Raw genomic sequence first — 16,525 nt, forward strand, 5'->3', positions numbered from 1 at the left:
GCCAGCCAAGAAGCGGAGGCCTTTGGAGATAGTAAGTAGTTACATTAAAGCCTTTACATAATTTTATAACATTGAAATGTCCATCGTATTGGTAACAAATCACCTATGTCACACATGTTCAATTAAAGTGGACATAAATGTCACAGGTTTCCATAATGATGGTACTACAAAGTATTTTTGGAAAATACACTCTCCACGTCCCCCTCCCCTGGCCACAGCAGAATTGTGTATATATATATATATAAAAATGCCACACAAAAGCCTTAGGCCTCTTGCTCCAACTGCATTTAGCAAGCCATTCGACATTGCTGCCAGTTTAAAGTAATGTAACAGTACACATCTCTGTTAACTCCTGTCTGTTTTCAAAATTAGGTTGCCATTGATTTATTTGTTTTTAAGTTTCTTTTTTACAGCACACGTTGATGAATCTGGGATGCGCCCCCCCCTTCTCCCATCATTGTCTCAACTCAGTGTCAAAATCCTAAAGTATGCACCAAAAATGTAAAAATATTTTCAAAAAATTCAAAAATATTCGACAAAAATCCCCCAAAAAATAAAAATATGGACTAGTCTCTATGACTAATTTATTTTCTATTTTTGTTTTTTTTTCTGTAAATAGTTCTTGTTTTTCTCACTGTACATAGTTTAAAATGTTGTACTTTTTTAAAAATAATATAAGGTTATCAAACTGAATCTGGGGTGTGTGTGTCTTATTAATATATTACAAATGCACAACATGTGGGTCTAAGGACAATAAAGAATGGATATTAGAATCAAACACTAATAACATTTAAGCTAGTTAGTTTTGTTACTACTCCATCATTAATGCAACATGTATATAGCCCTACTAATTGTGCCTATCAGCAAATGAAGATACAAAGTATTGTTTTTGATTTTGTAAGGAAATCCACACTAACATGGGAAGAACACTAACTCCATACACATAAAGCAATGGTCAGGAATCAAACTCATGACACCAGCACAGGGAGGCAGAGATGCTAAATACTAAGCCACCATACTGACCCGGTGTTAGCTATAATGTTTTGCAAGACAAGAAGATGGTTAAATAACATACAAGCACAAGCAGTAGCTGATGAAAAATAGGTTTGCATTTGCATTTCACAGGCCCAGTGTGTTTGGTATTATTCATTCATGTTTCATGTCTTGTTTTAGAGCCACCTACTCTCACTTTTATTCAAATATTGCAACTCACAATTTCTACATAATAATTATCAGCAGATCATTAAGAAACACTGTCACTTCCATCTCACGCTTCTAAACTGAAGAAAGGCTATACTATTGTCATTGCTGTATAAACAAAAACATTTACCTCACCGTCATGTCCAGGTCTCAAACAACAGATCCCGAGCCCCAATATTTAGCATAATCAAAATACTGTGATGTTATGAAATGCCTCATTAATCGCTGATTCCTAATAAACGGATAGGCATTGTTCTCATGAATATTTGTCATACTTACCCACTCTCGATTTCCAGGTAGGTCTCCTGGACTCCCAGCAGAACAAACCATTCTCCCGTATCCTGCGGGAAGGGGGCCTCGATGACGGGATTCAAAGCAAATTGCGTCATTTTGGCCCCGCCCCCGTGACAAAATGACCCAATCGGAGAGTGGCGGGCAGGGTTTCTTTCCAACATTTTTCGAATCCATTGCCGCCATCTCTGCCGTGTGAACCCGTGTGGCTGTTGGGGATAATAAATTATTACATTTGAAAATTATTATTACCGGTATTGTTTGCTGATATAGAGCCAATAAATTCCACAGCTCCGTAACTCAGAAAATTACATCAAGCGTATTAATCCCTGTTGCAATCTAATTTTCCTACCTCACACAATGGCTTGTTTGTTAAACTGTTTATTAAACGTTTTCGCACAGTGGTGGTAAGTGTCTTTTTTTTATCGCAGCAGTAAAAAAAATACTCTTTTCTCAACGTCGGCAGCGTTAAGATTCCGCCTGACCACTCTCTGTAATTAATTAATTTTTTTTTCATTTCTTCATAATAAAGAAAAAATTATTTAAACAATAGTGTGTAAGTTGGCATTACCAGAATAGGCATCAAGGCGGCACAAGTACCACGGCGATGCTTGGCAAATAGGCTTCACCATAAAACAGCATAGGACAAAATGTGAAGATCATGCTTTTGTTTGTTTTTTATTACTATTGTTTAGAATGTTGGTAAACACAAATTTTGTATCCTTGTATAATCTTCAATAAACAAAGATTAAACAAAGAAATAAAGCATAGTACAGACTTTTGCCGTCTGCGGGCGATTTTTAGCCACCGATGGGGTAACCTCATTAGTATTTAAGGAGCAGAAACAAACAGACTCTTTTTCTAACAGTTAATAGGCTTCACAAGGAGAACACAGAAGGTCCATGTAGGTAGCACAATGGTTGTATGTGAACCCAAATCCCAGCGCTGTGCGGCATCAAAGCCATTGCACAATTATTTGGGACATTATGCACGTTGAATATAACACATTTACATCAGTGTCAGCCTTATAAAACCAACCAACGTAACTAAAATTCTTGACTCATGAAACCAGCCCCAAGTTGCTACTTCATCTTTGCATTTCCGCATTCGCCGGACTTAGATCTTTTACTGGTCTAATAAAAGCACAGAGCCGTAAATCTTGCCAATCTCACCGTTTTACGCTGGAGCGAGGCATGTTCTTACAGTGCATTAAGAATTCATGAATAAACACAGCTTGTGTTCAGTCTCAGCCTCTGCTGAGTGTAGCAGAAGCTTTATCAACGTCCGGAAAGTTGAACCATCTGAAACCAAATCGCCAAATCTTAGCAGCAATGAGTCAATAGAGCAGAGTTGGGGAAGAGGCCATTTGTCTACCTGAGGTTCTTTTTAGCAAACCTGAAAGGGAAGCACATAAGTAGATTCTTTTGCTGCAAACATAGGGCCTGATTCATTCAGGAACTTAAATTAAGAAATTTCTTATTTCAGTCTCCTGGACAAAACCATGTTACAATGCAAGGGGTGCAAATTAGTATTCTGTTTTGCACCCAAGTTAAATACTGACTGTTTTTTCATGTAGCACACAAATACTTGATAGCTCATTTGTACACTGAAATTTAAAGTTGATATTTGTGTGCTACATGAAAAAACAGTCAGTATTTAACTTATGTGCAAAACAGAAAACTAATTAGTTCCTTAATGAATCGGGCCCATAGTGTTTATTAAAGCTTTTCCATTTTAAAATTACTTTTATTCTTTTGGCCTGTTCTGTAACTTTTATTAAACACATTGTTTTATCTTTATGTCTTCTTTACGTCCTGTCCAACTGTGTATTTCTAAAACCAGGTAAGGTTAATTATTGTGTTGTCCTAGCATGCATGATATAAATACTTGGCTAAAAATACCAGAAAAAAATCTAGAGCCAAAATGTAATACATTCAATAATATTGCGGGAGGACGTGTACAAGCCGATACATTAAAGTAGTCTGAAGGTGCAAAACTCTTTTAGGGACGGTTTACGCATTTGTGCTTGTTAGGTGATTAAAAATGCATGAAAAATCAAATGCTACCAATGCAGTCTGATGTTCTGGTAGTACGCATAAATGGATGAGAAATAAGACGTGCCGCATTCTAAAGTATTTAATGCAGCGCTAAAATGTTAGAAGTACACACTAGTGGAAGCGGCGCTATTGACTGTCGTATTTTGATGTGCTTCCATGCCTTTAATGTGCGAAAAGTGTACTAAATGCGGAAAGCTTAGAGCAAGCCTTTAAGGTTGTTTCTAACCTATCTACTTGTGAGCTGGAGATTTCAGTGAACGTGTGGTATTCAGTTTGACAAGATAGCAGCCTGGGCACTCACATCCCCACCCCTCCCCTTTCGCTGCTATAGAACTTGGCAGGCAGCGACTACGTTTAGTTTTTTGTTTTAATTTGAAGCGATAATTTGCAAGATCCTTAACCAAACATTAAACTTCCTGTGCTGCGGAGGAGCCGATGAGTTTAAATGTTATTTCTGCATCCAGAGGCAGCAGAAAAAAGAATAAGGGTTGCAGAATATTGTTTTGTAAAATGGGAACTTTAAATGAAGCAGAAAGTGATTGAACAGCTTAGAATTTGGGACAATTGAATTTTAAAATAATGTGGATTAATTGATGCAGTAGTCTGGTTATCTGGATGTGGATTCTAGTAAATTCAGAGTTAAGACTTCTGAAAACAAAATACCAACAATGTGTGGGTTTAATATTATTATTAACATTTATTTATATAGTACCAGCATATCCATATATTAAACTTGAAATTGTAGCCATTATGTGAGTTTTGCCAATATTAACTAGAATCTGCTGATTAGCCGTTGATATACTTTAGGCATGAAGTGTCTAAATATAGATGTATGCCATTGCTTTCTAGTGCACTGACTGATTGGGCACAAATGAATTTTAGTCTACCACAATATGGCTGCCTCCACTGCGTAGGGGACAAGTACACTTAAATGTTTTCTCTCTATTCTAATGATCTGAAGTCACCTGGGGACATTTATGAAAACTGTTCTATAGGTAACTTGGTTTGGCCCAATCAGACTTTGGGCCTAACACACTTTCTAAGCTGTGCTGGACCCTCATTGGTTGTGACGGACAGCCCCTCCTGTTCTCTGCTGCTATCTCTGGAACGGTTTTCATAAATGAGTTTGGTAGACAACTGGAGCCTTGTACCAGATCTGCGCCTCACCTGGTCACATGTTAGTAATACATTCTCGGTATTCAACATAGATTCTATAAATACAGATTAAAAGTGTTGGAAAGACATAGAAATGGATCTGCCCAGGACTTAGCAGGTACATGAGCATGATTATTTTTATTATTTCAGAAATTGCAATAACTAAGTACATAAATTGCAATAATTAAGTACAGTAAAAAAAAATAAGGAAATGAGTAAACGTACGGAAAAAATTCAAGTTTGCTAAAAAAAATTATCCTTTAATCCTATTGACATAAGTGTTTAGAACTATGATAATCAAGAGCCATATTGGGGGAGGGAGGCTGTAAAAGTAGAAAACATGGCTTAAAGCAAAGTTTAAACCAATTAAACTGTCAATTTATTCTATTTCAGCCCCATCCTTTGCATGGACCATCATTAGTATTAGAGAATGGGACTAAACAAAGAAAGGATTTTGCTGTCATACAGTAAATGTCGATACTCTGAGTGGCTACAGTAACCCTAAAAAAGTTTCTCATTGTTCACTACCATAATTTCTGTGAATATCTATCCCACGTCCCAAGGCATTCACTTGCTGACTAAAATGATGGTAGCAATAATCTGTGCAGCAAAACATTTGTTTGTTTTTTTAATTTGTACAATTACAGTAAAAGCAGAAAAGTGCTACCATCTTTGAGATTAATAATACCGCTTTCATACTGCCGCCCTGGCAAAAACCCGGGATTTTGGTGCAGTATGAATGGGGTATAACTCAGCACCACTTCCAGAGTGCTGATTAGCTCAGCACCACTCACTTCCAGAGAGCTCCACAAACCAGAGAGCAGTCAGCAAAGACTTACATTTTTTTAAGTCAAAAAAGTCTCCATTTCTATCTCTTGAATAGTCTTTTGCATTCAGATTTAGATTCAGGAGGTAGCTCCCTTTCATTATAACTACATGCCCTAGTTTGCTGCTCTCTGCTCTCCCTACATCAGGGATGAGCAATGCCCCAGCATCCGTTGACAGACATTAATAGTATCATAGACAGGGGCTACCTCCCTATGTCCAGACCCAACAAAGACAAATTGTGGCTCTCCAGCCTTCTGCTGGTATAATCAATGTATGGAAACAACGCTGATATCATTAATATTGGGGCACTGCTTGTGCATTCAATCTGGCTACAATGCTGATGTCATTAACACAGGGAAATGCTACTATAATTAATATGGTGAAACTGCTGCTATAATTAGTATGAGGTCCTGTAAAGAAATTTGTACAGCCACAGGATGCCCAATCCTAGTCTGGACATTTGGGGTTGGTAGGTGCTACTCATGGTGCAGTTGGAGGCTGTAGGTCCACATGCTGGGACTTGTAGTTCCACAGCTGCTGAAGAACTGCAGGCTGCCTATCCCTTGCATAGACCATGAGCTGTCCATGGTGCTGACTAGCCAATAATGTATCTGGAGGTCAGGTCAGTGCTCTTCTCACTGATAAGACAAAGGCTACAGCTCCAGGCTCAGCACAGAACTCCTCCCGGTCTGTCCAAGTGACAGCTCACAACAGGCCAGTCTAACGAGGCACTGCTGGACAAGAGGAGATTTATGTCCTGTACATAGCAATGCAGCATTAATCAGGGGACACAAGATTAACAATCTGCTGGGCTACCCAGAGGAGGCTGCAGGCGTCTCACACACACTCTGCTGATACCAGAGGAAGGGATGCAAAGAAACTTTAAAGGATCATCCATAAAGTGAGGCACGCCTGGGATATAAATATAAATATACATTGTGGTTACAAAGTAACACCACATCCACTAAAGCAAGCAGAGAGAAGAGGCTGTGAGCAGAGGATGCACGGAATATCTGCAGAGTAATTACAGTGGTTTTTTTTTTTATTTTCTCTGCATCCAATGTGGTCCAGTGTTCTCTAGCAACATTTCATAAGGAGTTGGATGCAATTTTTTTTTTATATAAGTCAGTCCCCACGTAGCAGCCTGTGTGTGTGTGTCATATGAGGGCTGGCTGCTCCAGTCAGTGCAGACCCACACACAGATCCCTGCAGTGGCTGAGCATTTGGCTCAGTCTGCCTGCTGGAGAAAAGACGCAGAGATGTTGAGCATTCCTGACCAGCGTTCAGTGCACTCACCTGAGCCTGGGAGAAGACTCTGAAGCCCTGAGCGCCTGCAGCCCAGGATCTGGAGACCTTCACAGCAGGTAAGTCTTCCAAACCCCCACTCCCCCCCCCCCCCCCTTGTCCTAAATATTTGGGATAATAATAACCATTTTGGACAGGAAAACATCTTCAGCCCTGCAGTGGAAATATGAGTCACTTAAGCTGAAACAATTGCTGTTTCCCCTTAACGTCCTGTTTGGGGGTTCATGTAACATGCAACCCATTCTGCGCCCTAACATCTAAACTAATTGGTGCCTGCTGAGACCGTTCTGTTTATCCAGTGACATGTCATTTAAGGCAATGTGTTGCAGCCTTGCCAGGGCGAGATTAGCAGGTGCTCACGTCTACCAGGATACCACTGCAGTTCTGTCTGTTCATTGTACTGAACCAGTCACTGGCACCGTAAACACAACAATTGATGCCCTCTGAGCCTGGGTGTTCTTAGTTAGAGGAGAAGCTCTTAAAAGAAAACTGATGGACTCTTATGTGATCCAGGTCTTATGTGGTTATTTTGTTGCAGGTAGAAAGAAGTGACTTTGTCTGTACTGAGCACATCCATGTGTTTACATGACTATCTAATAGAGGTGCCCCCAAAGTAAGTTAGATTAATATGTATATGCATGTGTACACACACATATATATATATATATATACATACATATTTATCCATCTATCTATCTATCTATTTATCTATCTATATGTACATATCTACCCATCTATCTATCTACATATATATATATATATATATATATATATATATATATATATATATATATATATATATATATATTACACATATCGGTTGTGCCATATATCCTACAGGGAACTTTATAGTCCCAGAATAATGGCACACTGATTCCTGGGGTCCTGGAATAATGGCACACTGATTCCTGGGGACCTAGAATAATGGCACACTGATTCCTGGGACCTAGAATAATGGCACACTGATTCCTGGGGACCTAGAATAATGGCACACTGATTCCTGGGGACCTAGAATAATGGCACATTGATTCCTGGGGTCCTGGAATAATGGCACACTGATTCCTGGGGACCTAGAATAATGGCACACTGATTCCTGGGGACCTAGAATAATGGCACATTGATTCCTGGGGTCCTGGAATAATGGCACACTGATTCCTGGGGACCTAGAATAATGGCACACTGATTCCTGGGACCTAGAATAATGGCACACTGATTCCTGGGGACCTAGAATAATGGCACACTGATTCCTGGGGACCTAGAATAATGGCACATTGATTCCTGGGGTCCTGGAATAATGGCACACTGATTCCTGGGGACCTAGAATAATGGCACACTGATTCCTGGGGACCTAGAATAATGGCACACTGATTCCTGGGGACCTAGAATAATGGCACATTGATTCTTGGGGTCCTGGAATAATTGCACACTGATTCCTGGGGTCCTGGAATAATGGCACACTGATTCCTGGGGTCCTAGAATAATGGCACACTGATTCCTGGGGACCTAGAATAATGGCACACTGATTCCTGGGGACCTAGAATAATGGCACACTGATTCCTGGGGACCTAAATTAATGGCACACTGATTCCTGGGGACCTAGAATAATGGCACACTGATTCCTGGGGACCTAGAATAATGGCACACTGATTCCTGGGGACCTAGAATAATGGCACACTGATTCCTGGGGTCCTGGAATAATGGCACACTGATTCCTGGGGACCTAGAATAATGGCACACTGATTCCTGGGGACCTAGAATAATGGCACACTGATTCCTGGGGACCTAGAATAATGGCACATTGATTCCTGGGGTCCTGGAATAATTGCATACTGATTCCTGGGGACCTAGAATAATGGCACACTGATTCCTGGGGTCCTGGAATAATGGCACACTGATTCCTGGGGACCTAGAATAATGGCACACTGATTCCTGGGGACCTAGAATAATGGCACACTGATTCCTGGGGACCTAGAATAATGGCACATTGATTCCTGGGGTCCTGGAATAATTGCACACTGATTCCTGGGGTCCTGGAATAATGGCACACTGATTCCTGGGGTCCTAGAATAATGGCACACTGATTCCTGGGGACCTAGAATAATGGCACACTGATTCCTGGGGACCTAGAATAATGGCACACTGATTCCTGGGGACCTAGAATAATGGCACACTGATTCCTGGGGTCCTGGAATAATGGCACACTGATTCCTGGGGACCTAGAATAATGGCACACTGATTCCTGGGGACCTAGAATAATGGCACACTGATTCCTGGGGACCTAGAATAATGGCACATTGATTCCTGGGGTCCTGGAATAATTGCATACTGATTCCTGGGGACCTAGAATAATGGCACACTGATTCCTGGGGACCTAGAATAATGGCACACTGATTCCTGGGGACCTAGAATAATGGCACACTGATTCCTGGGGACCTAGAATAATGGCACATTGATTCCTGGGGTCTTAGAACTCAGGCACACTGATTACTGGAGACCTAGATTAATGACACACTGATTCCTGGGGGCCTAGAATAATGGCACACTGATTCCTGGGGTCCTGGAATAATTGCACACTGATTCCTGGGGACCTAGAATAATGGCACATTGATTCCTGGGGTCCTGGAATAATTGCACACTGATTCCTGGGGTCCTGGAATAATGGCACACTGATTCCTGGGGTCCTGGAATAATTGCACACTGATTCCTGGGGTCCTGGAATAATGGCACACTGATTCCTGGGTCCTAGAATAATGGCACACTGATTCCTGGGGACCTAGAATAATGGCACACTGATTCCTGGGGACCTAGAATAATGGCACACTGATTCCTGGGGACCTAGAATAATGGCACATTGATTCCTGGGGTCCTGGAATAATTTCACACTGATTCCTGGGAACCTAGAATAATGGCACACTGATTCCTGGGGACCTAGAATAATGGCACACTGATTCCTGGGGACCTAGAATAATGGCACACTGATTCCTGGGGACCTAGAATAATGGCACACTGATTCCTGGGGACCTAGAATAATGGCACACTGATTCCTGGGGTCCTGGAATAATGGCACACTGATTCCTGGGGACCTAGAATAATGGCACACTGATTCCTGGGGACCTAGAATAATGGCACACTGATTCCTGGGGACCTAGAATAATGGCACATTGATTCCTGGGGTCCTGAAATAATTGCATACTGATTCCTGGGGACCTAGAATAATGGCACACTGATTCCTGGGGACCTAGAATAATGGCACACTGATTCCTGGGGACCTAGAATAATGGCACACTGATTCCTGGGGACCTAGAATAATGGCACATTGATTCCTGGGGTCTTAGAACTCAGGCACACTGATTACTGGAGACCTAGATTAATGACACACTGATTCTTGGGGGCCTAGAATAATGGCACACTGATTCCTGGGGTCCTGGAATAATTGCACACTGATTCCTGGGGACCTAGAATAATGGCACACTGATTCCTGGGGACCTAGAATGATGGCACACTGATTCCTGGGGACCTAGAATAATGGCACACTGATTCCTGGGGACCTAGAATAATGGCACATTGATTGCTGGGGTCCTGGAATAATTGCACACTGATTTCTGGGGACCTAGAATAATGGCACACTGATTCCTGGGGTCCTGGAATAATTGCACACTGATTCCTGGGGACCTAGAATAATGGCACACTGATTCCTGGGGACCTAGAATAATGGCACACTGATTCCTGGGGACCTAGAATAATGGCACACTGATTCCTGGGGGCCTAGAATAATGGCACACTGATTCCTGGGGACCTAGAATAATGGCACACTGATTCCTGGGGACCTAGAATAATCATATGCACTCACCTCCCAGGTATAGGGGTTTACATCTAGCAAGGGCTGGCTTGTGAACCACACCAAAATGTGCCTTAGATAGGCTTGATGGACAGCTACTATGACAATAAGGCAATATTTTGAAACAAAACCAGAGAAAAAACAAGCCCGCGCTCGGTATATCCCACATTATATATGGTACCAGCTGCTTGGCAATAAGCCGGCACTCGGTATATCCCATATTGTATGTGGTACCAGCTGTGTGGCAATATAAATGCCCATATATGTATACAAACCAAAAAGACAGTTGTCAGCGCTTATCCTTTACACTGCATATCTGTGTGTGTCTAGCAAAATGAGCCTTTGCTAGATGTAAACCCCTATACCTGGGAGGTGAGTGCATCTGATTTTAACTGCATTTTAATAGTGTTTAAAGCATATAGGTCAGTGTAGGACCGGCATATAATGAGGTGACCTTGACGCTGGGATGCAGGCTTAAGTCTTTTGATCAAAATATGAACTAATACCTCATGTTTTCATTTTGCTAGACACACACAGATATGCAGTGTAAAGGATAAGCACTGACAACTGTCTTTTTTGTTTTGTATACATATATGGGCATTTATATTGCCACGCAGCTGGTACCACATACAATATGGAATATACCGAGCACGTGCTTATTGCCAAGCAGCTGGTACCATATACAATATGGAATATACCGAGCGCAGGCTTATTGCCAAGCAGCTGGTACCATATATAATGTGGGATATACCGAGCGCGAGCTTATTTTTCTCTGACCTAGAATAATGGCACACTGATTCCTGGGGACCTAGAATAATGGCACACTGATTCCTGGGGACCTAGAATAATGGCACACTGATTCCTGGGGACCTAGAATAATGGCACACTGATTCCTAGGGACCTAGAATAACTGCACACTGATCCCTGGAGACCTAGGAAAGTGGCACACTGATTCCTGGGGTTTTAGAACTCAAGTACACTGATCCATAAGGTCCTAGAATAATGGCAAACTGATTCCTGGGGACCTAGAATACTGGCACACTGATTCCTGGGGACCTAGAATAACGGCACACTAATTCCTGGGGACCTAGAATAATGGCACACTGATTCCTGGGGACCTAGAATAACGCCACACTAATTCCTGGGGACCTAGAATAATGGTACACTGCTTCCTGGGGACCTAGAATAATGGCACACTGATTCCTGGGGTCCTAGAACTCAGGCACACTGATCCATAAGGTCCTAAAATAATGGCACACTGATCCCTGGGGTCCTAAAACAATGGAAAACTAACACTTGGGGACCCAGGTATAAACATATTGACCACCACTGATCTGAATAACATACAACTGCTAAGCATTAGCTTAAAGCTCCATTACTACCTAAAGTTGTGTACACTTTTTTCGGTTCGCTGCCTAAAATGGCTGCAGATGTGGACCAATCAGAAGCCTCAATGTCTGTGACTGCAACTTCCCATTGGTCCTCCTGCTCACATCCACCTCCCCCCCCCCCCCTCAGCAGTGTCATAACGCTGGTGCAGAGAAACTACCATATGGCCCATGGGTAAATACCTGCACCCCCCCCAGGGACTTCTGGTAAGTGGCGAAGCTAATGAGTAGGAATATAGACACTGCCAACAATTCACATCATCATGACACTGTCACAAATGTTACCATTTCTTTTTTTCTAGTTTGATTTGCAAATTAAAATGACAATAAATGTATCCACCAGCAGCAGAAATTGGTGTCTATATCAGCAAATTGGCACAATATCTGCACATTTGTGACCCCAAAACACACCATTCCCTGCCAGAAACTCTGAATAGATCCTTTTTTTTCTGGCTGGCTTTAAATCTAGCCCACAGATGAGCGCTCCATAATCCAGGCTTATTGCAGTATTTGAACCCCCTATGGCTGGGTCATAAGAAGCTCTTCCCTGCTCCCCCAGATCCTGTCACTATAAATTAGGTCATCCATATATCTGCAGATCTACATAACACTAAAGGTCCCCGGCAGACTGACAGCAATGATACTTTATACTGGAACATATGTGGAATATGAAGCATTAATACATTGTAACGATGCAGATCTGTCATTGCAGGAAGAGTAGAAACGTCTGGATGTCAGTGCATAAGTGCAACATTCTAAAGCATTGTGTATATATATTGTGTGTATACAGATTGTGTGACTCTTAGCCTGTGTTACTCAACCTAGTTTCCAGTGACATTATGATGATAGGCTGGTGCAACCCCTAAAATGCCATTTTACTGCAGTTTAGGTGCTAATATATATATAGGACAGTAATGAAAACACATACATTGAAATGCATAGACAGCACTGTGCGGCTCTACAGAGTTGGGGGAGAATATACAGAATATAAACATACTGAGAATTCCATCCACAACAGAATAAGAGACGTGGTTCTGTGCCACTGGCCAGTATTTGAAAAAAACAATGCCAAGAATTTTAAATCTTTTTTTTTTTTTAAATAAATTCGATGAACTCTACCATTTTTTTATGTGTGTATTCATCATAACGTCTTTTTATCCTTCTTTGTACTGTCATCCCATTTTAAGCATATAAACCAGAGGAATATATAAAGACTGGCAGCACTGATCAATACTAGTACTAATATAAGCTGAGATAGTGAGAATGGTCAGATCTTTAAAAATAATTGAGTTCTTTATTACGGATCTGTTTTAATCTCTGTTTGGCGTAATAAGTCTCCTGACCTCACTATGACATTGTAGAGAGAGAGGGAAACAGGGATATTTGGGATGCACAGAGAGTAGGGGTTGATATAGAACATTGCATCCTAGTGACATTATCAAAGCGTGACAGCATTGAACGCTCTCCTGGTCTGACAACACTCTTGCTGATTTTCCTTCATCAAAACTTATAAGCGGCTCTGAGCTGTACTTTGGATTAAGTTGTGTTGTAGGGTTAAAGTTGTCCTATATTAAAGCGCTACTAAATTGTGGGCAGCACGGTGGCTTAGTGGTTAGCAGCTCTGCCTCAGAGTCATGAGTTCAATTCCCATCCATAGCCAACAACCAATGACAGACAACAACTGATACAGTGTGGAGTTTGTATGTTCTCCCCATGTTTGCATGGGTTTTCTCTGGGTGCTCCTGTTTCCTCCCACACCCCAAAAACATACTGGTAGGTTAATTGGCTGCTATCAAAATTCACCCTATTCTCTCTCAGTCTGTGTATGTTAGGGAGTTTAGACTGTAAGCTCCAATGGGGCAGGGACTGATGTGAGTGAGTTCTCTGTACTGCACTGCAGAATTAGTGGCGCTTTTAAAATAAATGGTGATGATGATGATATATAACTACAAACACAGATTTTCTTAAAGTAACAATATAATGTGTGCACTTGCCTTTAAATTATCTATTTAAGCCAGGCCTGTCCAACCTGCGGCCCTCCAGATGTTGTGAAACTACAAGTCCCAGCATGCCCTTCCAGCTATCAACTGGTTGTCTACCGGCAAAGCATGCTGGGGCTTGTAGTTTCACAACATCTGGAGGGCCGCAGGTTGGACAGGCCTGATTTAAGCTATGTTAGTTACTCCACAAAAAAATTCTTTCCTAAACCATCAGCTACCAACTGATATACTCATTAATGATAATATTTTACTTTGTAAAAATGACCAGTTGTGTTTTCATAAATGTATCGTCAATATTTATGTCATTAAAGGGAAATACATTCTTTCAAAACTGATCTTGGGTTTCAAAGCTAATATTAAAATTTAGGTGCTGATTTATCAAAGGGTGATAAATAAGCCTCACTATTGTTGGTTAAATGTAGAGTTTTCACTAGCTATAGGGCTTCTTTGTTTTGCCCTAGACAGGGTTACAGCGGGCATTAACACTGCTATTGCCGACTATAACCTTACCAGGTGGTAAAATTTGACGGTTTTCGCTGGCGAAGGCGCCAATTCTGAGAATAATACATTTTTTATTTTTTTTAATTCAATCATTTTAAAAAAAATATTTTTACATTTTTAAAATAAATGTAATCATTTGTAATCATGTTTTTATACAAGATTTTTTTTTTTACCTAAATTGCGGTGATAACCGCGATGTGGTAATAAGAAAATTAGACTTATCGTTGCCATCAGGGCTCTAATGGTAGCCCATTATTTTGGGTTCAGGTTAGAAAAGATTAATACTCATCTCTAATTCAACTGTTTCAGATGTTTTATGCTTGCTGAATCTGTCGCTGGAAATGGGCAAACTGAGGATACACACATTGGCTGTGTAGGAAAAGTTGTGCATCCACAGTTTTACCTTTTATCTCTGTGTTCTGATCAGGATTGTTGTATGTTGATGAGAGACGCTCGTGGGTTCCAGCAGCTTTCTATTATTGGGATCTATACAGCAACTAGTTCATCTTTCATGACTCCGGTTTCCTCTGTGTCTCCTCTGTCCAGAAATACCAGTCGCCAATGGCTGCTTTAGTATTGGTGGCTGACTTGCTGTAGCCAGACACATTTTCTCTACCACCAATTGTTACCCCCCCCCCCCCCCCTCTTGTGCTTAAATAGTTCACACCTCTCGTAAGTTCATTTGGGAGGGGCCCTTTTTACCTATGTTTCCTGCCAAGCTTGCGAGCAGGGCCCTCTTACCTCTCTCTCTGTATGTATTACCCATTATTGTCTTATTAATGTTTGTTGCCAATTGTAAAGCGCTATGGAATTTGCTGGCGCTATATAAATAAATGTTGATGATGATGAAGATAATATCAGTCAGACCCTATCAATCCAACCCAAAGTGGATACTTTGCCAACCTCCCTCCCCACAGCTATTCTTTTTGTGCTCTTCCCCTGCAATACCATGGCTCTCCAGGGCCCCAGCTCATCTGAATCCCTTCTGTATAAAATAATAAAATTGGATTAATGGCGCTACGGCTAGGCATGCTCACAGGGGTCATAGGACGCACCAAAGTGGCACAGTCAAGCCTCCAGTGTGATGTGATCACGTCCCCCTTTCAGAGGCTCACTGTGTAGAGATATAGGAACTAGTAGCACTAATGCAAGAAGCATGTTGTACAGGGCCGGTGCTATGGTCCATGGCGCCCTAGGCAAAATCGGCGCCCTCTCCCCCCCCCCCCCCACAAAAATCGTCGCCCTCCTCCCTCCTCCCTCCTCCCCCCTCACACCGTCTTTTCTTACCTTGTCTCACCACCGCCGCCTCTCTGCTCCGTCTCCTCCCCTCCACTCACTGACACTAGTGAGTGGAGGGGAGGAGACGGAGCAGAGAGGTGGCGGTAGTGAGCAATAGCCTCTTCCCCCCTCCCCGTGCATCTGAATGCTGTGCGGCGGCCGTGACAGGTATGGTCAGCGGTCGCCGCACAGTTTTAAAATTAAGTTCCAGTTCTGTGGCGCCCTCCAGGCGCCCTCCAGAGCCCGGCGCCCTAGGCAAATGCCTAACCTTGCCTAATGGGTGCGCCGGGCCTGATGTTGTAGCAACATTTTGCAAATCAAGGAAACTGGGGAAGAATCTGGTAGGCACAAGCTTATAAGTCTGACTCTTATCATTAAAGAAATCACGGCAAATTACCATAGGCTTTTTTTTTTTTATAATTTTTTATTTTCAGTGGTCAATCAAGAAAATACAGACAGCAAAACGATAACACTGTGTAGCATGCACAGTAAAATCACAACAGTTATTGTGGTGTATCGCATATTAGGAAACCTTTAGACAAAAATGACCGGTTTTTACATTTTTAAAGAGTAATATAAAATGGGTGTAGGAACAAAATGGATTGTGGGGGAGGGGTGAGGGGGGTAGGACCACAAAGATAAGCACTGTAAGTATTTAGAGGATAACTAGGGTGTGTTGAGCCT

General features: G+C 41.8%; 1 protein-coding gene across 2 annotated transcripts in view; it reads left to right on the forward strand.

Annotated features, from left to right (window-relative positions):
- Positions 1 to 16,525, forward strand: part of LOC142097451 (testis-expressed protein 2-like) — a 46,902-nt gene continuing 30,377 nt past the window's right edge. The window contains exon 1 of one of the 2 annotated variants that reach the window (XM_075179296.1): positions 1 to 31. The gene's annotated coding sequence lies outside the window, so the exon portion shown is untranslated. Of the gene's footprint in view, positions 32 to 6,277; positions 6,896 to 16,525 lie in introns of those variants that run through there. The other variant, XM_075179295.1, reaches the window with a different exon arrangement.

This window comes from Mixophyes fleayi, chromosome 7 (genome assembly GCF_038048845.1).
Source record: "Mixophyes fleayi isolate aMixFle1 chromosome 7, aMixFle1.hap1, whole genome shotgun sequence".
NCBI classification, from domain to species: Eukaryota; Metazoa; Chordata; class Amphibia; order Anura; family Limnodynastidae; genus Mixophyes; species Mixophyes fleayi.